Raw genomic sequence first — 26,295 nt, forward strand, 5'->3', positions numbered from 1 at the left:
ACCTATTTAACATTTAAATCCAAGTTACGGTTAATAAGGTGTAATTAACACTCCTCAAATTTTACGTCAGAAAACTGAAATATGAGAAGTGTATGTCAGTCAGGGCTCTCTATAGTAAGCAAGAGAAACCAATTCTGGTTAATTTAAATACAAAACACACATTTCTTTATTTTTTTAATTTTAATTTTTTTATTTGAATATAGTTGACACACAATGTTGCATTAATTTCAGGTGTACAACATAGTGATTCAGCATCTCTACCTGCTATGCTATGCTTGCCACAAGTGTAGCTACCATCGATCACCATACATTGCTGTTACAGTATCATTGACTATATCCCTATGCTGTGCCTTTTATTTCCATAACTGGAAGCCTGTATCTCCCACTCCGCTTCACCCACTCTGCCCATCTCCCTACACCCCTCCTCTGAATAGATTTATTTTTTTTTTATGTTTTATTTATTTATTTTGAGAGAAAGAGAGACACCGAGAGACAGAGAGTGAGAGTGAGCAGGAGAGAGGCAGAGAGAAAGGGAGACAGAGAATCCCAAGCAGGCTGAGCCCCGATCAGCACAGAGCCCAACGTGGGGCTTGAACTCACGAACTATGAGATCATGACCTGAGTCGAAATCAAGAGTCAAATGCTCAACCAACTGAGCCACCCAGACACCCCTGAATGGATTTATTTTTAAAGTATCGGGAAGGTTATAGAATCTTCTAGGGTGTGAAAACTAGACTTGGAGGCCACATTGCAGAACTGACATCCCTGATGAAATTCAGATTTGGTTGCCTTCCAAGTGAAACCAGCTACAGGAAATGAAATGTCCTGGCTGAGCAAGGGCACAGTTTGGTGACCTTGGCATGCTTTTGAAGGATAAAGGCATATTTGGCTATAAAAATGCAATATTGTGGCTTTAAGGTTTAATTTTTTTTTACTGTTTATTTATTTTTGAAGAGAGAGAGAGACAGAGCATAAGCGGGGGAGGGCAGATAGAGAGGGAGCCACAGAATCCGAAGCAGGCTCCAGGCTCTGAGCTGTCAGCACAGGGCCCGACGCGGGACTCAAACTCACAGACCGCAAGATGATGACCTGAGCCGAAGTCGGACGCTCAACCGAGCCACCAGGCGCCCCTAAATTAAGTTTACATGATACAGATGATGACCACTGTTCCTAACTTAAGTCAAGCAAGAAAACATTCACTATCTCATAAATCTTACCAAATTGAGTTCACAGGACATTGTAAATAATGCATATATTCTATCTGTTGGATTACAAATCAGATCAACATGCCCAATATTAAACAGTCACATGATTTATTTGTGCATATTTAAGGCTCAAAAAGTTGGCCCCCCACACTCTCACAGTCATTGAAGCTGCTATTGAGAACTTAAGGGGGGTTAAAATGGATTATTGGCAAGAGTTCAGGCACAAGGCGAGGAGCCAGTCCTGTCGGTCTGATTAAGGAGTTTGCAATACAAAACAGCTCATGAATTCTTCCTCTGACCAGAGCAGAAAGCACCTTTGTCCCCTCTGCAGACGGTTGTTGAAAGTCAACAAGATGCCTTCACTTTGGCTGATTTCAGCGTTGGAGAGACAGGGTGAGAAATAGACGTGCTCTTTGGTATATCCACCAGGAATGTCAGCCCCACCAGGAAGTGTGCTTTGACTGTTACTTGCTGCTTGTAAAAGAGATGCCCCACTGATGTTCCCCTATTGCATGATCTCATTTTTTTTTTTTTTTTTTTTTTTTTTGCTTAAAAACCAAATATTTGTTATCTCGATGTTTCTGTGGGTCGGGATCTCAGAAGAAGCTTAGCTGGATGGTTCTGGTTTCAAGTCTCTAATGGGGTTGCTGTCAAGCTATTGGCTAGAGCTGTTGACATTGGAAGGCCTGAGTTGGGCTGTAAGATCTGTTCTCAAGGTGGCCTTCTCATTTGGGTGGCAAATGGATGCTGGCTATAGGCAAGGGGCGTCGGGTTCTCACTACATGGGCCTCTTCATCACACTGATTTTTTTAGAAATTGAGGTATAATTGACATGTATAACATTATATTAGTTTCAGGTATACAACATAATGATTTGGTATTTGTAGACATTGTGAAACAATCACCACAGTAAGTCTAGTTAACACCCATCACCACACACGATCACACATTTTTTTTCTTGTGATGAGAACTTTTAACATCTACTTTCTTAGCAACATTCAAATATGCAGTATAGGATTGACTATAGTCACTATGCTGTATGTTACATCCGCACTCAGTGCTTTTAAGACGAGAGAATAGTAATAACAATACAACTTTCTGGCTCTTAATGAGCAGACACTACGTGCCTGGGATTGTGCCAAGCATTTAGATGCTCTATATCCTTTTATCCCTGTAAGAATTCTGTGAGGAAGGCACTGCCATGTCTCCATTTCACAAGTGAGGAAACTGAAGATCTGAAACTTTGTGCAACCCCTTCAAGACAAACACATAATAGTGAGAGGCAGTCTGGTCCAGAATCCAGCCTGTGATGGGAAAGCCAGTGTTCCCAGCCACCATGCCACACTGTGGGATCCTGGCCTTGCTTTCCTTCTTAGTATTTTTCTTAATGTCTCTCATCATCCTCCATTTCCCCTCACATCTCTTACTTGCCAGTTAGTTCCATGGCAGTGCCCTGGGAGTGTATTTCGAGAATGGCCACTGGTGAGCCTCTCTCTGTTCTTATTGGAACTTCACAGAATCAGCCACAGAATAATGAAATTATCAAACTAAAGAGGTCTCTGTGCATTTTCTGCCCCACCCACTCTGAATTTGTGTCTTATGAGTGGCATATATCATTAATAGAGCTGCCTAGTGAAGCATTACCTCCACAGTCTTGGGACCCGAGCTATCCCTGGCCACCAAAGGAAGAGCCATCCCAGCTGGAAACTTCACCAACCCCAAGCCATATTGGGAATCCATTTCCTTGCTTATCTGGCAGAGTGCTTCCCTCTAGCCTCAGCTTGGGTCTGTATTTCCACTCTGGGTCCTCAGTCCCTGTTTGCTTTGCTCCAGCCCTGAGTCCTGGCTGAGAAAGGGTCTTCCTTCTCAAGGAAGGCTTTCTTGTCAACCCAGGCTCAGGCGATTCTGCACTAACCCTGTCCATTCCTATTTTCTCCATTGGGAGCAGGAGAGTCTCCAACACTCCAGAGAAGGCCCACCCTCTTCCCTGACCCTTTCTAGGGATCTACCAGTCCTTGTTCAGGCTGATTCAGCTGGAAAAAAGCAAACCGTGAGGTAAAAGAGTAAGGAAAAGGACTCAACTGAGCCTTCTCACTCTAGAGGTATGCAAGCCATCTGAGTGGACACCATCATCCACCAGAACTTTTTCAAAATAATTTTACTGAGGCTCTTTACATGTCAAGAACAAAATCTGGTGATTTTTAAAAAAATTTTTTTCAAGTTTTAGTTTTTAGAGAGAGCATGAGTTGGGGAGAGGCAGAGAGAGAGAGGGAGATACAGAATCTGAAGCAGGCTCCAGGCTCTCAGCTGTCAGCATAGAGCCCGATGCGGGGCTCGAACTCACAGACCGTGAGATCATGACCTGAGCTGAAGTCAGATGCTTAACTGACTGAGCCACCCAGGTGCCCCCCAAATCTGGTGATTTTTAAAGTAAATTTATCAAATAGTGCAACCATCAACATAAGTCCACTTAGGAACATTTTCATCACCCGAGGAAGATCCGTCATGCACCTTTGCTGTTAATGCCCTGCCTTCCACCGTGGGGTACCACAAATCTAATTTCTGTCTCTATAGCTTGGTTTTTTATGGATGTTTCATGTAAAAGGAATCATATACTATGTGGTTACCTGTGTCTGGGTACTGTCACTAAGCATCAGGTCTTTCAGATCCCTCTGTAATTTGATCCTTTTTAATGCTGAGTATCTTTTCATTGTATGGATATACCACGGTTTGTCCACTCGCAAACTTTTATGAGCATTTAGGTAGTTTCCAATTTGGGGCTATTATGAATAATACTGCTGTAAACATTTGTGTGCAAGTCTTTGTGTGGATCACTGGAACTCTTTTCAGACTTAATAGGCCTGTCTTTTTGTTTTTTTCCTAGTCCTGTCAAGTTCCTATATTTCTTTCGGACACGATCCTTAGCCATTGGCTCATTTGGAAAGCAGAAAATACTCATAGTCCCCAAGCCAGTGAGTGATCACATCAATCATAGTTCAGATTACTAGCTTCACTTATTTACCCAAATATTGTCTGAAACTTCTTAGAGACTCAGTTACTCACCTGGAGAAGGTGGAACCCTTCACAAATCCCCTGACACATATTTCTTCATTCGATTGCTTTCCTTTTTAAAAAGGTTTTAACAAATTTTCTATTGATGGTCTTTCAGATTGTTTTCAAACTTTTATTATTACAAAAAGCACTGTAAGTGGATAATCTTGTAAACTTGTATAAGTCGTAAGTACAGTATGTCTATAGAATAAATTCCTCAGAGTAGAATTTGAGTCAAAGGTATATGTTCTTATAATTTGGATAGGTATTGCGAAATGTTTCTTCAATGTGGTGACAATGTATGCATATTTCCTCATACACTCATTAGCGTTTGGAATCCCAACTGTTTTTTTTAAAAAACAATTAAAAAATATTGTTTTGTAATCTAAGCTAACCTAACAGGTCTAAGGTAGATCTCAACATGATTTGAATTGCATTTCTCTTTTGATGAGTGAAGTTGAGCATATTTTTATGTACCTAAAAGCCAATTTTGTTTCTTTTGTGAATTCTCTATTTCTATCATTTTCTGCATTTTTCAGTCTTTTCCTTATTGCTTCATGGGACACTTAACCCTTTGTTTTGGTAGAAGTTGCAAATATTTTCTTTCTTTTCACTTTGGTTGTTTTGTCAAACAGAATTTATTTATATGTTCATTTATTTGTTTATTTATTTTTGTGGTAAAATATATATGACATAAAATATATTTTAACCATTTTTAAATGTACAATTCAGTCGCTTTAAGTACAGTCACCATGTTGTACAACCATCAACATTATCCATTTCCAGAACAGAAATCCAAAATAGAAACTCTGTACCCATTAAATAACAGCTCCCCTTTCCTCCCTCTGTGCCCCAATCCCGGCCCTGGTAAGCACTATTTCCACTTTACGTTTCTGTGAATTTTACTACTCTAGGTATCTCATATAAGTGGAATCTGACAGTACTTGTCCTTTTGTGACTGGCTTATTTCATTTAGCATAATGTCTTCAAGGTTCATCCATGTTGTAGCACATGGATGTAGTCAGAATTTCCTTCCTTTTTAAAGCTGAATAATATTCCATTGTATGTATATGCCACATTTCGTTTATCCATTTATCAGAATTTTATTTTAATGTGGAAAAATCTCTTTTTTAAATGGGTTCTAATATTTAGGCTAATCAAGGGTATAAAAATTCTTCTCTACTTTCTTCTACTACCTTTATAATTTAATTTTTTTTTAATTTTACATTTGAAGCTTTGAATCAGCTATAATTTATTCTAGTTGAATTTGCAGGGTTTGCATCTAACAAAAGAAGAAAGTCATTTTGAAGATTGGGTTCCCCAAGACACAGATTCTGGTACAGAGATTTGAATGCAAGAAGTTCGATAGGGAGCCCTCTCAGGAATCATATCTATAAAGGAGTGAAGGAAGCAAAACTGAGAAGAGGGAGAAGTTGAATTGAAATGCAGTGGCAGCAAATCTTTAGCCAATTCCATGAGTTCTGCACCTGGAATGGTTGCAGAATTGTCTTAAATTGAGCAAAGGTCCAGGCATTTTCACCCCTGCATCAATCAGTCCTTGGATGTTATGGACCCTAAGAGTATAATTTTGGATGAGGCAGTCCCCTTCTGCTGACTTCAGTTCCTAGGGAGGGACTCAGCCAGGAGCCTCAGTGAACAGCACTTTCAGCAGCTGTGAGAATCGGTGCCTTGGTCCTGAAGCGGGCATATGGACGGTGTACCACAGCATCCACAACACTGCCTTCCTAACACCATGTAGTAATTAATGCATCTCTTTGCTCACTTTATTATATACAAAAACCCATATGTGTTTGGGTCTATCTCTGGACTGCTCTATTTTGCTCCATTGATCTATTTTTTCATACATCAGTAGTATACTGTTTTAAAAATTATAGTTTTAAAATATATTTTAACGTATGCTAGGGCTAGTCCCTTCTCATTAACATCAAAATTTTCCTGGTTATTCTTGCTTGTTGATATTTCTATAGAAACTTTAGATCAGCTTGCTAATTAAATTTGGGTAGAGGAGGATGACTGGATTAAATTTATAGATTAATTTAGAGAAAACAGACATATTTATACTATTGAGTCAGCATCCTCTCCATGAATATGTTTGGACTTTTTATTTGTTCAAATTATCTTTCATTTTCCTCACCGGTGTTCTAAACTTTTCTTTCTATAGGTATTATGCATCTATTATTATTTAATTTATCCTTAACTTTTATCCTTAAAAAAATTTTTTTTAATGTTTATTCATTTTTGAGACAGAGAGAGAGCATGAGTGGGGGAGGGGTAGAGAGAAAGAGAGGGAGACACACAATCCAAAGCAGGCTCCAGGCTCTGAGCTGCCAGCACAGAGCCCAATGTGGGGCTCAAATTCCTGAACTGTAAGATCATGACCTGAGCCAAAATCAGATGCTTAACTGACTGAGTCACCCAGGCGCCCCTATCCTTAAAATTTTTTTTATAAGTGGGGTCTTTTCTGTAGATTCCTGCCTGATTGTTGGTATATATGAAGATTAATTATTTCCATACATTAATTTTGAATGCAACCACCTTACTATATTGTTTTACTGCTTATGGTAGTTGTTTAGTTGATACTCTTAGGGTTTTCAGATATGCAGTTTTATCACTTTCAGATAATGACATTTTTGCCTCCTCTTTTCTAATTATTCAGCCTCTAATTTCTTCATTTGACTTAATAAGCAAAAGTACAGGATATTTTAAAACACTAAAATCCTGAAACACATAATTCACAACAGGAAAAGAAAGCCATTGTGTATACTTTTACAGCTGTGGTAACTACACTCTTTATAATTATATGTTGTAGTTATAATCTTGTCAGTGGCTGTTTCCATTGGAAATTATGATTTTCCTTGAGGGCAAGGACTGTGTTATTCACTTTTATATCCCTGGCACTTAGCTTAGTGCCTCAATAAATGTCTGTTGAAAAATTAAAGAAAAACCAATAATCCAATAACCAAAACCCAAAAACCAATAATCCTAAACAAGTAAAATAACTATCATTTACAAAGTGTCTGTTAATGTCAACTAGCCCATTTCTCTTAAATTTTTTTAAACCATGGAACATAAAATAATGTTTTTTTGTTTTTCTTTTTGTTTTTCTTAGGTCTGGACACCTTCTCTCCTTGATCGGGTTCTCTGTTCTGCTAACCAAGTGTCTGCTTCAGAAGCCTGATAACCTCTCTATCACCAAACACCAACCGGCCGAGACCAAGTGAGCCATGCAGGTCAGCTCCAGTACCCTGGACAACCTGGAGAATCAAAGACTCCAACCTCCAGGTATAGAGCAGATGTAATGTGGGTAATTCTGGAGAGCATAGGCCAAAGACTGAAATCCTTCTGATCAGTTCTGTATTTGGTGTCTGTCATTTTGAAACATCTTTGAGAAAAAAAAAAAAAAAGAAAGGTCCTGGCCTACTCTGAGGTCTCTCAATTTTTCTGGTGGTCTGAAACATTCTCAAAATAACACAAGTAGTAATTGACTCAGCCAGAACTTGAGGTTACATTCACTGACTCCAAGTCTAATGCTCTCTACAGTAGACTACCATGTTACTTCTACTGATTTTTACTCACCAGAAACTGGTTCAGTTCTCTTCTATTTAGGTGATGGTGGGTGAGAGTGCCTTCTAATTTACAAAAATGTTGTCAGTATTCCTACGAATATTAGCACACAAAAGGAAATTATAGTAACAATAAGAATAAAAATCTCAGCCAGAATTTGCAGAAAAGATACAAGGTAATACAATAATGAAGTACTATTTTACATTTATTAAGCTACCGACAAATTCTGTGGTAATAATTTCTAATGACAGAAGATTGTGCTGAAATGCTCCTGATGCAGCAGTATAAATGCTCTAATGTTTTTGGAAAGCAATTTGGTAACAGATACCAAGAGACCTAAAGATAGATGTTCACACTCTTTTACTCCATCATCCTACTACTCAGAATTTATGTAAGGAATTAATTCAGTTGAAAAGATAGTCATCTGAAGGAAGATATTAATTTTATGTAAGATGTACTCTATAATAAAAAACTGAAATGGCCAACAATAGAGGATGGTTTTAAAAAATTATGCTACATCAACTGAAGGGAATGTTATATTGACATTAAAATAAGATTTACAAAGACTACATAATAATATATGGAAAGAGTGCTTTATGACAGTAGGAAGTTAAAAAATAAACACAAGAGTACAATGCACACAAAGATAATACTCAAGCCCCCACCCTGCAAAAACATGTATCAACATAGAAAAAAAGAAAATAGATGTATTAGGGACTGATATAATTTGTTTAATGTTTATTTATCTATTATTTTTGAGGGGCGGGGGGCAAGGAGGGAGGCCAGAAAGAGAGGGAGAGATAGAGAATCCAAAACAGGCTCCCTGCTGTCCATGCAGAGCCAGACACAGGGCTCAAACTCATGAACCATGAGATCATGACCTGAGCTAAAGTCAGAAAAGCTTAACTGACTGAGCCACACAGGTGCCCCAGGCAGTGATATAATTAAAAACTGCCACAAGGTGAGTTCCCCAGAAAACGGATTCTGAGATGGAGATTTGAATGCAAGAGGGTTCTACCTCTTGATCCCTCATGATCAGCACCTGGGAGAGAGTGATGGCAGCAGGAGTGGGTAGAGAAAAAGTTGGGCTCATTGCAATCCCAGGAGAGATGCTGAAGCTGGACTGGCCTTGGTACTGGTAAGCAGGAGTGACTTTGGATGAGCCTAGTGGGCATCTTTCCCTGAGGAAAACTTAGAGGAAGGTTAATGGAAAAAACTGGTCTCTTCCACTGCAACTGGTCTCAAGGTCCCACCTAGTACTCATTAACTCCACCTTCTACTGTCCATGATGAAGTTCACTCACCCTTAGCTAGTGGTTTTTCTGGACTAGGTGGTTTTTCTAAGTGGCCCAGATTCTGTGCCTTAGGGACTTGATCTCCTGGTCACCTTGCCCTTCTCAGGCTAAGGCTGCTGCAAGGGAGTACAAAGTGGTCACCCATATCCTGAGGTCAAATATATTCTTCCATGCCCCCTATCTCCTCCAGATATTTAGGGTCAACTTCTCCCTTAGGACAGTGACTTCTTTCTATGCCTGCTGATTTCTTCACATGAGAAACCCAAGGTGACTAAGCAGCGGACAAAACTTGAACTTGAGTAGGATTCTTGCTGTGCACCCTGGTGGAACATCCTTTATCTGGGAGCCAAGATCTCTAAATTCACAGAGCCCAGAGTTGCAGGAACAAGTGCAGAAATTCTCCCCGTGGACCTCTGGGAGTGTGGGTAAGCAGGGACACTTCTACTTCTACCCCTCAGTTCTTAGACCCACGTACTCGGACCATTAGGGACACCACACTATATAATAGCTGTTGATTTAGGGTATATTCTGTAAGGTATCACCTCTAGGCCAGTCTCTCAGTTGTATCTCAATAAGCCTTTTCATTGTTCTATCTGTGTGGTGCAGTATGGGATAAGGCCAGGGGATCCCATGATCATATACCCACTACCACACCTCACCTTATCCCTATTTGTGGATCAAACACTCTGTAAGCCCTCGGATAATGATGTTGTCTAGGGCCCTGTAAATAGGAAAGGCAAACTCACAGCTAAAATATTTGTCAGTATCAGTCAAAATTAATTATTACCAGGGTTGAAGGAATCCAGTAGAAGTCAACTTTACACCAAAAGACTGATTGATCTCCCCTAAGTTATGGTGCTGTATTAGGAACATAGGATTGGTCTCTATTGCTGGAGGTTTGGAAATTTGGTAGTGGCAGTAGCTAAAGCAGTATTGGTGAGTGGAAGCCCATACTGTTGAGCCCATATGTATCTACCATTCCTGCCACCATGGCTACTCTGTTGTGCCAACACTGAGGCCAACACAAAAGCTAGCTGATGTCAGCTGGCTGAGCCATTCTGTTTAGTGCTTAGTGTGTTCTGTGGTTCAGTTAAGAGTTCTGGGTGTTTAAAATGACTCAGATATGGAATTTGGGCAAGCAATCATGAATTTTTATTGGTATTGCTGTCCTCAGCCTCAATTATTTTGATTGGATATATTGAACAATACTCTTGTTGGCTGCCCATCTATCTTGCCCATAAGGATACTCTTTTCAGTTATCCATCTCCGTAGCTTTCTAAGGACCATGCCCCTCTTTCTGCCTCTCCAACCTTGCCTCTCACTACAATAGTTGAATGCATTTTGCTTCTAAAGTTTAAGCACTGCCACTACCTCTAATATTTCAGACTACTCTCATCCCCATTATTATAAAGATGCCCAGTTCTGTGATGACACCTCTAACCACAAGTTCTGGACTATAAGGGAGAGCCACCAGTGAGTTTCTCAGTGAATCTGATGTCCCTCTTACCAGGTCCTTCCTTACTGCTTTGGTCTTTCCTCTGAGCCTTCACATGGAAAATAGTCATCTGGTGGAGTTTTCAGCCTCACATAATAAATCCACTCAAGTATGCTTCCTTCTACGACACATTGGTTCCTTTTTCCATTGTCTGCAAAAGAAGTTCTGGCATTTACTTCTCATTGAGTGTGGGCATCACTTTCTCCAAGTATCTAAGAGCCATCCTAGCAGTGTAAACTGCCAAAGCCCAGGAGAATGCTTCCATATCAACACTCCCTTGTCCAACTTTATATTGTACTTCCCCTTGATTCTACACCCTCAGAATCCAATCCTGTACATCCTCTCTTAGCTCATATTGGCTATGTCCTGCAGCTCCTTCAGGGTATAGTTCCTTTCTTCTTCTTGCAGACCCAGTGCATCTGTGACTGCATTTGTTGTGACTTAATGCACTATGTTATTGATTATAATGGGTTATGATGGGTCTAGTGGCGAGAAGGGAAATGGTGGCAGATTCGGATAGGACATATGTTGTCTTGCAAGTCAGAGGCATAAGTACCATCCTTATGGGAGTGATGAGTACCAGCCCTTGACAAGGAGTAGGCCCTTTATGCACACCTAGAGGCTTCAAGGGAATATGCAGCTTCAAGATTTCTGTCACATCAACCCAAATACCCACCTCCCATTTATCAGGGTCACACTCTTTCCCAATTAGAGCTTCAACCTAAGTGTAGCAGACCCGCCACTGAAAAGTTAATGTCTTTTGGAGCTCTGCTAATTTGATGCTTAAATCTTGAGCCTGATCTTTGATTTTATCTGCCCTCCAGCTATTGGAAATGACAGTCTCATTGTGCTCTGCAAAGAGGCCCTCCGGCTTTTATGTTTAGCCGTTAATTACTGATTAATTGTGCTCAGCCTTTCCTTGTCTTTCTCCAGAGCATCTCTTGCCCTTATAATTACCAATTTCCTCATGCTTCTCAAATACTGGTTCCATTGCCCCAACCAGTGCCCTCCATTCCAAAAGTATGCCATTCCAGAAACTGTCAACAATCATACCACTGCTGCGGGCCCGCCTTTATCCATGCTCTTGATGGGGTCCTTATTTCCAGATAGCTGGTGGGTGACTCAGATTTAGCACCTACTTTCTTGCGCCACTCCCACAATCAGCTGTCACAAGCTGGGTTTCCTGGGAGGCAGAGTCTGCCATGGAGAGCAACATGCAGGAGGCTTATTAGAGGGCACTCTTAGATCAGCATTTGTGGGAGTGTAAAGAAGCAGAATTGAGCAGGGAAGCTTGACTGAAGCTGTCACAACACAGGCTTCTGCAGACCCCAAGAAAGTCTCTGGAACTGGGATGGCCCTGAAGAGTTGCCCTCACTTTGGGGACCTTGACCAGTCATTGGGTGGGGGCTGCTATGTCCCCTGGGAAGGGGACATAATTTGGATGAAGCTGCTCAGTTCAGCAGAGGATAATCTCAGGGTGGAGGGGGTTAGCTGGGATCTGTCAGCCATCCACCCTCCCTGCAGCTAGCTAAAAGAATACATGCCTGAAAGAAGGGTCTGGATTTGAGCAGCACACTACAGTGTTCATTGTGATGTTTTTTAAGTTGTTATAATTAATTATATTTTAACAGCAAAAAAAAAAAAAAAAAAATCAAGTCATTAAAAAAATACCCAGGAGTAGGGCGCCTGGGTGGCTCAGTCAGTTAAGCGTCTGCCTTCAGCTCAGGTCATCATTTCACTGTTCACAGTGAGTTCAAGCCCCACATCAGTCTCTGTGCTGTCAGTGCAGAGCCTGCTTCAAATCCTTTGTCCCCCTCTCTATCTGCACCTACCCCATTCACGCTCTCTCTCTTTCTCGAAAATAAAAATAAATAAAAACTTTTAAAAAAATGCCCAGGAGAAAATAGTGCCATCTTTTCTGTGCTTTCCTCCAGAGTCTTAGTGCTTTGTCCTGGGGAAGGTTTCCCCACCTGAAGAATGGCCCAGACAAAACAAATAGAAACTTGGGCGTGCCTTGGTCAGTGAAACTACCGATAGGGGGTCAATTAGCCTCTCCTGACTCACCATTCCCCAACCCACCCAACCCAGACCAGAAAGAGGCAAGTCAGGTGGGGCCTTCAGGCTGCTTCATGGCAGAACAAGCTGGCAAACCTGTGTAACCTGAACAAATAATTCGAGGCTTGCTTAGAGGCCTATTGCCACATGGCACCCATGCTAAAAACACATAAATCTGATGCCTAAGACCTTGAAAATCAATTTATGTCTTTACTGAAGCCTGGTGAAAATGTGACAAAGACACACTTCCTAAAAATAAAAAATAAATTATCCTTCCTAAAAATCCTATGGAGACAGCTCATTCCTAAGGTTTCATGTATTCCAGCTGCTGCTCTCTGAATCTCTCATTTCTCCTGCTGGCAAAACTCCAAAAGACCTTGCCTCCACCTCTAGATTTACACTTCTTCTGCAAGTATATATACAAATCAATTTTATGTGTATAAATCAATTTAGTCTTTCTCTGCACTTTCCAATTCTCCTGTCCTCCTTACCCTCAACAACATGCAAAGGGCAGACACAGACTCATGAGCAGAGGTGTTGGGGGGCTGGGGGAGGGATGTAAAATTTGGCCTGTGACACTTGAATTGGTAAATATGCTATATTTTTATGCTATCTTTGATGGTAAAACACTCCACCACATAAGAACCCAATCATAAATTAAAATGTATGAATCACCCCTTCTTTAGAGCTTCCAACTCATTATTCTTATGATGGCCTATCCGCTCCACTTCCCCTCATTGTCCAGCAGAGTGTTTCCATGGTGCTTTGTCTGGAATAGATCCGACTGCTTTGCACTTGTCCTCTTGAAAAGCCTTGTTGACCTGCTTGATAGGGAGAATACATGAATATGAGTGCACATTTGTGCATATACACACAAACGCAATTTTGCATATTATTTCAGTGAGTTCATGGACTCCTTAGTAAGTCCACTAATAACCACTTAATTAGTTTCCTTCCCTAACTCCCAGTTCCTAAAATTCTCACCCCAAATGTTAGCTAAACCAATAATACACTTAGATGCCCATGACAGGATACAAACTCCTTTTTTTTATATTGGCAAATGAATCATCCTTATAAATTACATAGAGCACACATAAATTGTATACTAGAAAAGCCAACATTTTAATTCATTCCTTCCTGTTAGTCACTCACTCATTTAACAAGCATTTTTTTTTTTTTTTTTTTTTTGCTAAGCACTATTTTAGAGTAATATATTTACTTAAAATCAATTTCCAACTTTAAGAATGAAGCCAGTTCATGGGGGAGAACCGCTATGTAATTAGACAATTGCAATAGTGTGCTGGGACAGAGGGTGCTGTAGGAGCCTCAGGGAAGAAAGCGGTGAGGCGAGAGCAGTGGTGGGGAGGGCACCTAATTCTCTCTGGGAGTTGGGTATGGCTGAGAGTAATTTCAGGGAGAGCTCTTTGGAAAAGGCAGTACATAAACTGTATATTGGTGAATTCTTAGCGTTTTCAGAAAACAAGAGTGGAAGTGGGAGAAAGACCTTCCCTCCAGGAGGGATAGCATTTGCAAAGATGGAATGGCAGGAGGAAGTTGATGAGCTCATCACTGGTTTACTAGAGCTGGGGTGGAGGGTAGATATGCAGACTGCCCTATGGAACAAGGGTCAGTTCACAGAGGGCCTGGAATGCTGGTCGAAGAATTTACTCCTTATCCTCAATAGGATGTGCAGCCTCTGAAAGCTATTTAGCAGGCATGACAGACTCAGCTTTGCATGTAGCATGGTGAGGTGTGGCAATCCTCACGCCTATGCATGGAGATTGCTTCTATGTTGCATTTAAAAATTTGGAAATAATAAAGAATTGAAATTACAAATGACTTGATTTTAAGAAATTAAAGTTGGTGCTTGGTTATACATTTATATAACAGTACCCTGAGCCACTTGCTTTTAAATGTTATTTTGAATGGAGTTATCTCCAGAGCTGTGGAAATAGCATGCATAACTACCATCGCAGCTTATCTCTGTTCCAGCTTTTAGAGAGGCTCCTGAGAGAAACTCTAATTCTAAACTATTGCATTTTTTTTTAAATTTTTTAGTGTTTATTTATTTTTTTGAGAGGGAGAGAGAGAGAGAGAGAGAGGAAGAGAGAGAATCCTAAGCAGGCTTTGCGATGTTAGCGCAGAACCCGATGCAGGGCTCAAACTCAGGAACCGTGAGATCACGACCTGAGCTGAAATCAAGAGTCGGATGCTTAACCGACTGAGCTACCCAGGCGCCCCAATATTGAGTTTGTTTATAGTTTTATATTTTTTCTACTTTATTTTTTTAATGATTACATTTTTAGTTTAAAAAGGAGAGAAAACGGAAATGAAGAGAACATGCATCGGGCATCAACATCATTAAGTGGATATTCTACTTACTTACATATTTAGAAAATGCTTTTATTAGTTTTTTTAATAATATCTCTTCCCTGAGTAGTCTGCTGTTTACTTCACTTTCTAGGTCAGTTTGCATCAGAACTGAGATCCACTCAAGGGAGTAGATAATGCGTGTGAATGTCGTTTGCTGTGGTATATGACAAGAGGAAAAAGAGTTTTAAACCAAATTCATCGGGGTGAAAAGAACACAAACTTTGGTAACGGACAGATCGGAGTTCAAACCCCAATTCTGTTACTTATGAGATATATAACATTGGACAAGATATTTAACAACTCTAAATCGTAGTTTCCTTTGTATAAACTAGAGCTAATAACAATTTTCTTGTAAGGTTGCTGTGATAAGTGAAAGAACATGTATTCAGTGCTTGTGTAGTGTTTAAAATGTGGTGGTTAATAGTAGAAAGATCACCGTGAAGGTGGTGGTTTCTGAAGCTGAATTGCTTACCAAGACCAGGCACAGAAGACTCATTCAGGAGTGTGAACAATTAACTCATGAGGCCTAACCTAAGACAGTTACAAAAGGAGAGACTAAATTTTAGAAATAATCAAAACTTGATGGTTAACTGGGGTATGCTAACTACTATAGCGAACAACCCCTAAAATCTTTATGGTATGATACGATAAAGGTTTATTTCCCCCTGTGTTAGTTCAGGTCCACTGAGAAGCAGATGCCAGGATGAGATTAGACATGCAAGAGGTTTATGGGGGGAAACACCTGTGGAGGATAAACAGATGCCAAGGGAGGAGAGAAGAGCTTTCAGACCACAAGTGTGGACCTGATACCACTGAAGGAAAGTGTTATGCCCAGAATTCGTGATCCCCAAAGACCACCAGGGAGCCGAGTCCGATGCAAAAGCAAAGAGCCTTTAATCGTGCTAGCTCAAGCTCAATCCCCTACCTGCACCGACGCAGCAATGAGATAAGGGAGGGAGAGAGGGAGAGAGGGAGAGAGGGAGAGAGGGAGAGAGAGGAGAGAGAGGAGGGAGAGGGGGAGAGGGGGAGAGGGGGAGAGGGGGAGAGGGGGAGAGGGGGAGAGAGGGAGGAGGGAGGAGGGAGGAGGGAGGAGGGAGGAGGGAGGAGGGAGGAGGGAGGAGGGAGGAGGGAGGAGGGAGGAGGGAGAGGGTTTCAAAAGCACAAAGGTTTTATAGGGATCATGGCCCTAGCCGATTGGCTGGGGAAGAGTCCTGGCCTCAGCCGATTGGCTGGGGAAGGATAGAACAATGGGTGCCAAGGTGTGGTGCCAGATCAGCAATTATCAGCATCACCTGGAACTTGTTAAAAATGCAAATGTTGGGCCTGATGGTCACAGACCCACTGAATCAGAAACTCTGGGGGTGGGGCTCAGCAATCTGTGTTTGAACAAGTTTTCCAGGAGATTCTGATGCACCTGAAGTTTAAGAACCAGTGTGTCTGAGGTTGTTTAACATGTTTGGCCTCAGTGTATACAGAATGTTTCTCACTGGTCACCTATTAACCATTGGCTGTCAGCCTTGCTGTGCTATATAAATACCTAGCACCAAACACCATCCCGAGACTCTGATTTAATTGGTTTGGGGAGGGGTCAGTTATTAAAATGCTCCCAGGTCATTCTAAGCCTGGACAGGGTTGAGGGCTCCTGCCTCTGGCCCCTACCTGAGAGAAGCCCTCCCTCTTCTACTCACACTTTCCACGCCTCTCACACTCCCCTTCCTCCCACCTTAGACTTCGGAAGAATGCATCAATCGGTAGCCTGCTTTCCTAGAAAACATAAGTTACTGAAGGGGAGGAGGCGTGGTCTGAGGTTTGAGCGGGAACTTCTTTCTGCGGCCATGTCAGGGACATAGTCACTAGTTGGCCGGCCTAGGTCTGCTCTTTCAAGAGCAGCAAGGAAAGAAGTTTGGGTAGGGAGATTCCTGGACTTCAGTGTAGTTTCAAGAAAGATTCAGGCAGGTCAGTGGAGATTCCGTGAGTCAGAGTCACCTGCTGTAGGAATCCCATGTCTTGCAGGAATGGGTCTGAATTTCTACACTCACCACACTTAGTCCTTGGCTGGGAGCAGTCCATGGGAAATGTAGTCTTGGCACAAACACAGTGATAGATCCAGTGGGGCAGCAGCTGGGGTCAGAGTAAATCTTGTCCCCCTCTTAACGCTCATTTTCATGACCCTCACCCCCATGTCATAGTACAGTGCAGATCAGTGGATTTGCAGAGCTCCACTGAGTCCTTCCGGGACCCATGCTCCTTATTACTATGGCTCTGCTCTAGGCTCCTGAAGTTCTCTCCATCAAGTTGGCAGGTAGGAAAAGAGAACGCAGGTCATGTAGGAAAGTTTTCCACAAGATTCACCCGGACTTTGCTCACATAACCTATGTTCAGATTATATGGGCCAGGATAAAGTCACATGGCTCCATCTAATTGCAGGAAAATATAGGCTAGTTGCATACCTCAACAACTATTTGCATGGGACAAATGAGAGACATGGTAATGTCCCCAGTTTCTGGCTTGGATTACTGGATAGATGGTGGTGTCACTCACTGATAAAGAAGATACAGGACAGCATGTGACTTCAGAGGAAGTGGAGCTGTCTAGCAGCCAGCTGGACATTTGAGTCTGGAGCCCAGGGTTAGAGATAACCCAGATGGTGGTTGAAACCATGAATTGCTGAGAGATAAGAAAATGGCTAAGAACATAATTCTGAAGAACACTAAAGTTTAAGGGACTATGTGACTCAACATCTATTTCAATCTCCCTTGAGTGCACCTTTCCATACTACAAATCTGGAAGCTAAAAACATTTTGGAGACTCCCTGAAGCTAGGATTTCCAAGGATGTGATTTGCGTTCTGCCAATTGGACACACCTCACAGAAGACTCCAGTGTCAGAACTGAACTGGTGGTGGTGGGGTGGGTGGCAGGCAAGGCAGAAGGCATCCATCTTGCTGGTATGAAGGGTAGGAACTCTGGATCCCAGGCGGGCAGCTGTAGCCATGATCTCCTGGCTCAGCAGGCACTTCCCAACCGTGGCAGAAGCAGCAGCTTCCTTAGCAACTCGGTCCTGAGTGTGGCTTTGTTCCTGGTAATTGAGCCTAAAGTCTTCTTATTCAACTCTCCCACTGGTTCTGTAAGCCAATTAATACTTTGTAATTATCCCTTTCTACTTAAACCAGCCAGGATAGGTTCTATCCTTTGTACCTAAACCATGACAGATATAGACAGTCAGAGAAACCTGAACCTTTGAAAGAGGCTGAGAAGGAGAGGCCAGAGAAATGGGACTAAAACCAGGAAAGACAGATGCCCCAAAATCCAGGGAAGGGAGAGTTTCCATAAGTGGTCATCAGTAAATGCTACAGCATGGCCAAAACAGATACAAATATAAAGTAAAATAATTCAGCCAGGAGATCACAGGGAAACTCGACAGGAATAAGTCCAGTGGAATAGGTGGGGAGGAAATTGGATTGCAAGAGGTTTAGGAGATTCTTCCATTTTATTTGGACTAAATTTATGGAGTAAGAATCAGGTATTATAGTCAGGTATTGGGAAGATTATTTTATGCTCATTATTGTGCCTGGAAATCCAGAATAGCAATCAGATCCCTCCAGATGTAGGAATTTGTCTTCTGACATCATTTATTGAAGAAGGCTGTAGCCCCAGCTCTGTTAGTTCTGCAAAATCATTCTCTGAACCTCCATTTTTAAAAGAGAAAAAAAGATCCCTTAGCAAATGGACAGACCAAATCTACCTGGCCTTCTGCCCTGACAGAATGATGTAGGAAATAAAAGCACAGGATTTGGACTTGGCCACACTTAGGTCTTAATCCTGGTTTTGCCACTAATTTGGCTATATGACCTCTGGCAAGTTACCTACACCTAGCTTTCTCCTCTGTAAACTAAGGATTGATATTATCAGCCTCCAAGAGTAGTTATGATTAGTTGAGATATGTAAGGCATTGGGTAAGTAAAAAGTACTCAATAAATGATACTTCATTTTTTTTTCCTTAGGAGAGAGAGAGCGCATGCACAGGGGAGGGGGAGGGCAGAGAGAGAGAGAGAGAGAGAGAGAGAGAATCTTAAGCAGGCTCCACACTCAGCATGGAGTCCAACACTGTGCTCAGTCTCACGACCGTGAGATTGTGACCTGAGCCGAAATCAAGAGTCAGATGCTTCACTGACTGAGCTCTTTGCCACCTGGCGCTCCAATGATAGTTCATTTTGTAAGTGGCCAAAAATACCTTTTGGGAAATAATAAGCTATACTCCCTTCTTCACAGGGTTGCTGGCCAAATGAGATTATGTACAGAAAAGCAAAATATAAGGTCTGTTATCAGAATGAAAAAACACCGTAAGAAAGGTCACCCCTTAAACCAGAAATTGACTAAGCTCCTTAACAACGTGATTGTGCTATAAGTTGGTAGGGAGAACAGGGCCAGGACAAAGGGGAGCTGAAGATAAGGTTCAACTGTTGCACAGTTTTTCCCCGTGCTGGCCCTTGTTGCCATAATAGACATAACAGACACAATCAACATTCTACCATAAAGGGCAGTAGATTAATATACACCTGTCAGTAAAGATGGAAACTCTGTGCCTGATAGCTGGGTACGTGGAAGGGGTAAAGGGAGCTGATACATTTGCTTGAAATTAGGTAAAAGATTCATATATGAAGAACCCCATTCTGGATGTCTTCAGTGCCAAACTTCCTTCCCCTTCCTGCCTCTTTCTGAGCCTCTGCACAAAGCACACACACCAACTCTGTACAAAGTAAGAATTCCAAAGAGCTTACATGGAGATAAACTGCCTGCTTGTACAAATAGGAAAGCCAGAAATCTCTGGAGATGGGCAGGTGAGTTCCTCCTGCTTTCCTGCCTCACCCAGCCCTGTTCTTGGCCCTCCATTACAACAAAGAGGTGGGGTTACACTCCATTCTCTACAGCACCCCCCCTTTCTTTGGTCCTCCCCACAAGAATATAGCCAAAAAGTTGCATCCTAGTGGCCAAGGGACCTCCTGATACCCCCACCCCACCTCCTATTCCACCCTTCCCCATTCATTGACTTTATCCTTTTTCCCATTAGAGACTAAACACAGCCAGGGGAGTGAGTTTTTCACTGTAGATCATTTTATTTTTTCCATTTACCGTTGTTCTGATCATCAATCAGCCATTTTCCCCGTTACCTCATTCTGCAGGTGAAGCATTAAAGCTGTGTTAGAGTTCAAGGCCAGTCTACCTTCTACTGCAGGGAGGCACCCCTGGCAGCGCAATGCTCTACTCACTTGGCCACTGTCATAGACCCTTCGGGAGTGGGCAGATGGGGCATGAGGGCAGAGGCAGTGTGGCCTGCTGAACAGGTGTCAGTGCTGGCTGAGTCAATGTGCTAAGAGGGATGGCTGGTGCTGGCCCACGGGAGGCTTAGTAAATCACTCCTGATTGCTAGCCTCTGGGACTTCACATCTTATAATTTCCCAAAACAGACCCGTGATTATAAGTGCTCAACCTAGTCATCACTGCCCAAGCCCAGGTGTTCTGAAGAAGTAGGGTGTAAGCTTGTATTTACAAAGAAAATGATAAGGAGCTATTTACCCGGCAAACACATTCTGTAGAGTAGATCACATGTACACATTGTACTGCCTTCCTCCATCTTCCCGCAGCACCCTACAAAGTCCTGACAAGCCACCAAACCAGGATTATATTGTGGTCCTGCTTTCTGTAGGTGGTGCTCAAATTTTCATAAAAGAGAATTTAATTTTATTCAATTTGGTCTGCTGCATTTATACATTTATTTTAGTTTCTATTCTATGCCTGCCACTCTGGGGTGAGACATAAATGAAAATATTGGGACTGCCTTGAAGGAACATTCAACAGAGTTACAGAGATAGGCACCTTTACTATTTCACAGTAGGACTGTGGCTTTTCTCCCCTTTACCCTAGACTTTCCGAGGATCATTAGCCTATGTTTTCCTCCCTCTCTCTTGCTTTGGGGAAAGAAAAATTGAAACCTTTATGTTAAGACTTATTCCTCCATGGGATTTGGAATTGGAACCACATAGGGGACTCAGCTTCATTCATCAACTTTTTCTTTCATTGTCAACCTCTTTGCACTTGCCCTAGAAACATGCTCAAATCTATTCTATCTCTATATTTCTCTACCTTCCTTTCCTCTTGGGATTTAGTTTTTTTTCTTCCATTCATTCAGTCATTTACTCATGAAAGTACCAAATGCTGGTGATGAACACTATGTGCAAGGCCTCTCCTAGGCTGGAGACATAAAAACAAACTCTTTGTTTTTGAGGAGCACACTGTGACTGGGGAGACACATGTAAACAGGTATATATATTGGTGCCCCCTCTCTCTTTTTCATTGTCAAACTGTCTGGAAGTGTTGCCACCTCCTTGTTTCTCAATCCCTGTGGCCCTCACAGCTCTTCTGAAATAGACATCATGAGTCTGCTGGAACTTCCTATTTCCAAATATCCAGTCCTCATCATAGCACTCACTCACCTCAGCCCTCTTGCTGGATTTGACATCTTGCTGAACTCCTGTCACAGCCTGGTTTCCTGGAGACAGAGTTCCTGTTCCAGCTACACCATTTACTAGGACGAGTCACATATCCTCTCAGACTCAGTTTACCTTGAGACTCTTTTTTTTTTTTAATGCTTGTTTATTTTTGAGAGAGAGAAAGAGAGACAGAGTGCAAGTAGGGGAGGAGTGGAGAGAGAGGGAGACACAGAATCCAAAGCAGGCTCCAGGCTCTGAGCTGTCCAGCACAGAGCCCCAGGCGGGGCTTGAACTCACGAATTGCCAGATCATGACCTGAGCTGAAGCTGGACTTTTAACCGACTGAGCCACCCAGGCTCCCCTCCATCAACTAAGATTTTTAAAAGTCTACATATCTGGGTTATTGTGAGGATTAAATGGAGATATTGCATGAAAAGATTCTCTCACATGGTTTGTATTAAATAATTGTCTACTTTCCTTTGATGGCACTAAACATTCTTTTTAGTTCTTTGCCTGTCTCTCTTACTTAGAATTTCTTTGCTGGATACTTATCCTCCCCATCCCTTGAATTATAGGCATTGCTCTAATGGAAATTTGCTTTTTGGGGGATTTCCTCCCTACAATTCCAGGGCAAATCCAAGATTTCTATCTGGAGAGTCTATACCTTCCCAACCTCCTGCTCCAGAAGATCTGAGCATGGCACGTTACCTAGGCCTGACTAATCAGAGTTCTTCATTCTCTTGGACAAACAGTGATTGGTTCAGGAGTGGGCAGGAGACCTCCTCTCAGAATCACTGAGACTCCAGGAGATTTCTGCTAAGGCTTCTGGGAGTGAGGCACTTTTTCCCATTAGGCTTGAAAGTGTTGAAGATAGAAGACCAGATGCAAATACAGCCATCCTGCCATCACAAGGGAGACCCAGCTTAGGAATGGAGCTAAGCCAGAGGGAGAAAAGCCAAAGGATGAAGGAAGAGAAACAGTCCTGGTGATACCATTTGGGCCTCTGCACCAAATTACACCTAAAAACAACATAGCATCAGGACTTCTTTGCTTACTCATTAAGTCCCTTTTTTGCTTAAGCATTAATCCCTTTTTGGATGGAGTTTTCTGATATTTATAAGTAAATACATTTTAACCAAGAGAGAAATGTTAACATCCACTCCTCATTTATTCAACAAGTACTCATCAAGCGTCTTGTGTGTGCTAAGGACTGTGCTAGGAACTGGAGATACAAGTGTAAGTGAAACCCATCTCTGCCTTCAGGAAGCTAGTTAAGAGACAGAAAATAGGCGAAGACAACTTCGTGCCATTAGTATTGCAGAAATACAGTCTGCTCTGGAAGCACAAAGAGGGGTAGCTACACTGTCTCAGGGAATGATGGAAGACTTTCCAGGGGGCATGATCTGCATGGAAACCCAAAGGATTTGTAGCCAGGCAATGATATAGGGAGGGATGAAGAGTGTTCTGTGCAGTGGGAAAATGGCCAGAAAGGACTCAGAGAAAATACAGAGCACCGGAAATTTTGGAGACCTGTGCAAAGTAAAATAGTGTTCTAAGGAGAGGGTCTACCAAGAGTCCAGAGAGGTAAGCAAGAATAAAACTGTGAAGGACCTTGCAAGCTTGAGGACTTTGTTTGGAAATGTGGGAAGGCTTTCAGCAGGGGAGTGTGTGGCCATGATCTCCTACTGCTACACACACAAACGTACCATATATTCCTACAGCTGTCAATGTCATCCACTCCTAGGTTGATGATATCCAAATCTGTGTCTCGGGCTTCTGTCCTGAGCTCCAGGAGGACATCCTATGGCAACTTCAAGTAAATCTCTTCATTTTCCTCCCTTCTCTGTCATTCTGCTTGTGTCCCCAGATTCAGTAATAGCATTGCCCTCTTTCCAATCACTGGCTATAAAGCCCTGAGTCATGCTTCTCTCTTCCATTTCCTGTACCATACTCAGTGGTTGCCGTATCTCAGCAATTCTATTTTCAGATTGTCTCTTTCATTTTCATGTGAACTGGAAGCTATAGCTTTAATTTTCCAGAAAGCTTTCCCACCCCCATCTTCTGGTAACTGAGCTGGTATATGACCAAGGCCTGGCTTTTCATGGTGTCTGCAGCAGATAGATGCTAGGGTGACCCTTCATGATTCCCACTTCCTACTGTTCATGCCTCTGTGTGATCCCCTCTTTGAGTGTAGGTGGGATCTATGACTTGCTTTTACCCGATGGACTATGGCAAAAGTAATAGAGTTTACATTATATAAGACCCATCTTGCTAGAAGGCTTACTCTAGAGATTTTTCTACATAAGAAATATTAAATATAACATAATTTTAGTTATAATATATTTTAATGTAATAATATAATATATAATTATATAAATTATGTACTCTATAATATATAATTATGTATTATAAATTACATATAAAATATATAATATATAAAAGAGAAAAGATAGTCTATTGTACATGGTAAAGGGAAGTATTATTTTGTAAAATGTTTGTTTTAGTTGTATGTATGTACATATATATATATATATATATATATATATATATATAGGGTCAAATGTAAAAAATACTTATGGTATACATATATAATTATATATATAAGATCATACACTATATTTACTATAATACCATATATACTGTATAGCATATTATAGTACATACAATATTACAATTACATGCTATATATTATATGCTGAATATGTAATATATGTGTGTTACATTATGACCTAACATATATATACACAAATATAACTAAAATAAACATCTTACAAAACAATACTTATCCTTACTATTTACAATACACTATCTTTCCTTCTTTTCTATACTTTTGATGCTCTTTTAAAATCCTGCTTGCAGCCCATGTGCTTCTGTCCTCACCACAGTGAGAAATGCAGTTGCCCTGTGCTCTGAGCTGCATTCGCTGTGGCTGTAGGAGGTTGGAGATGTTCTATGCCATGCTGAGGAGCCCCCAAACCAAGGCTTTTTTATGAGGAAAGAATCTAGAGCTCAGCTTGCTGCTGCTGATGAGGCTGAGACTTTACAAGGAACTATAAGCCCTGATAGTTCAGAAATGGATTACAAGGAGCACGGGATGATTTCAATCAGCATCTCTTAGTCCCCCAGAGCACACTGAGATGCTCAACCACTGGATTTTGATGTTGCTCAGGAACCTCCTAACAATCCTGGATGAAAAGAATTCAGCAAGAGGGAGGAGTCTAGGAATCTCCTGAAAGAGTGGTTTCCAAAGCAGGAGAGAAGTCGACCTCAACCCCCAGGCATCTGCCTGAACTGTTCCCCAGCAGCATTTTAAGGAAGTGCCAATGGGACAGTGTGCTTTTGATCTGAGTGGAGAAATCCATTTGAAATAGAAAGCAAGTCTGGAAAGCAGAAAGATAAACATGTACAATAATCATAAGTGAGAGCAAACAAGATACTTGGTGACTTGTTGGAGGAGGATGAAGATGAAAATGCAGAACCTTTGCAAAGCACATAAAACAAAACATAGTTACCTTGCGTTAGCAAAGACAGCAGTCTATGTACTGCTACACCGTATCATTCTTGGGTTTTTTTATTTTCAAGCTAATAACCATGAAAATATATCTTTATACACAAACATTTCCCCCACTTTCTTAATGGGGATAACTTGAACTGATATTTAACGTCCTCTAAAATCACAATAAGTAACTGTGATGTATGTTGAATAATTGGAAATTTTGGGAGTTCATAGGAAAGCCATTATATAGACCACAAATAGGAACTATTGTAATCTTAAAAAATGCCAATATTCCCTATGCAGACAGTATTTTAGGTATTTTGAAGTAGGAAAAGTGCAAAAACTTCAGCTTCTTCAAGCAAGAAAGGCCCTTAGACAGGGCTACTTTTTATGATTGGTTTGCAGCAGTATTTTAAACTTTTATATTCAATTAATGTAAAAACGTTAAGAGAACATACCTTACCTTGAGAAACACAATAGTAACGAGGGTTCCCTTTTGTCTTTAATTCTCAGAATAACTTATTTAGTTACTTACACTGAATATTTTTAGAAAAGTTTCTTTTTTTGTCTTCCACATATATGAACAGGAAATAAAATAAGTAGCATATTGCATATAAGTCAATGTACTGGTAGGTTAAAAGTTTTCCCCAAGAAGAGCTCATTTTATAATTTAATTCAAGGGAAGCCAGTAGAAAATGTTCTATCAAGTTGCCTGAAATATAACAGGTTCTCAAATTACTTGAAATAGAATTCAGTGAATATGAATGAAGTTTCCGATAGTGTTGATACAACAAGTTCCATATGAGTCGAGTTGGCTTGCTACATATCCAGATTCTCAGTATTCCCAACTTCTGTTATGAACACACATTCCTCCATCTTTCTTCAACATCTTGTCCTGTTTTCTCATAGACGCTGCCAAGCTCAAGCTACCATCCCTTTTTCATGTATTTTTTAGTTTGTTATTTTGAGATATTTGTAGATTCACATCAGTTGTAAGACATATCACAGAGGAAGGGCTCCTGGGTGGCTCAGTCAGTTAAGCGTCCAACGCTTGATTTTGGCTCAGGTCATGATCTCACAGTTCATGGGACTGGGGCCCACATCGGGCTCTGAGCTGAGCATAGAGCCTGCTTGGGATTCTCTCTCTCCCTTTCTCTCTGCCCTTCCCCACTCATCCTCATTCTCTCTCTCTCTCTCTCTCAACAAATAAAAAAATATTTTTTAAAAGAGAAATATCACAGAGGAATCTCAT

The 26,295-nt window shown here is 41.4% G+C and overlaps 1 long non-coding RNA gene across 2 annotated transcripts in view; it reads left to right on the forward strand.

Moving 5' to 3' along the window:
• LOC144616388 (uncharacterized) overlaps positions 1–26,295 on the forward strand; it is a 70,863-nt gene that overhangs the window by 32,610 nt on the left and 11,958 nt on the right. Inside the window, exons 2-3 of one of the 2 annotated variants that reach the window (XR_013555655.2) lie at positions 7,387–7,559; positions 15,150–15,248. This is a non-coding gene — a long non-coding RNA (uncharacterized LOC144616388). Of the gene's footprint in view, positions 1–7,386; positions 7,560–15,149; positions 15,249–26,295 lie in introns of those variants that run through there. The other variant, XR_013555654.2, reaches the window with a different exon arrangement.

This window comes from Panthera onca, chromosome B2 (genome assembly GCF_046562875.1).
Source record: "Panthera onca isolate mPanOnc1 chromosome B2, mPanOnc1 haplotype 2, whole genome shotgun sequence".
Classification (NCBI taxonomy): Eukaryota; Metazoa; Chordata; class Mammalia; order Carnivora; family Felidae; genus Panthera; species Panthera onca.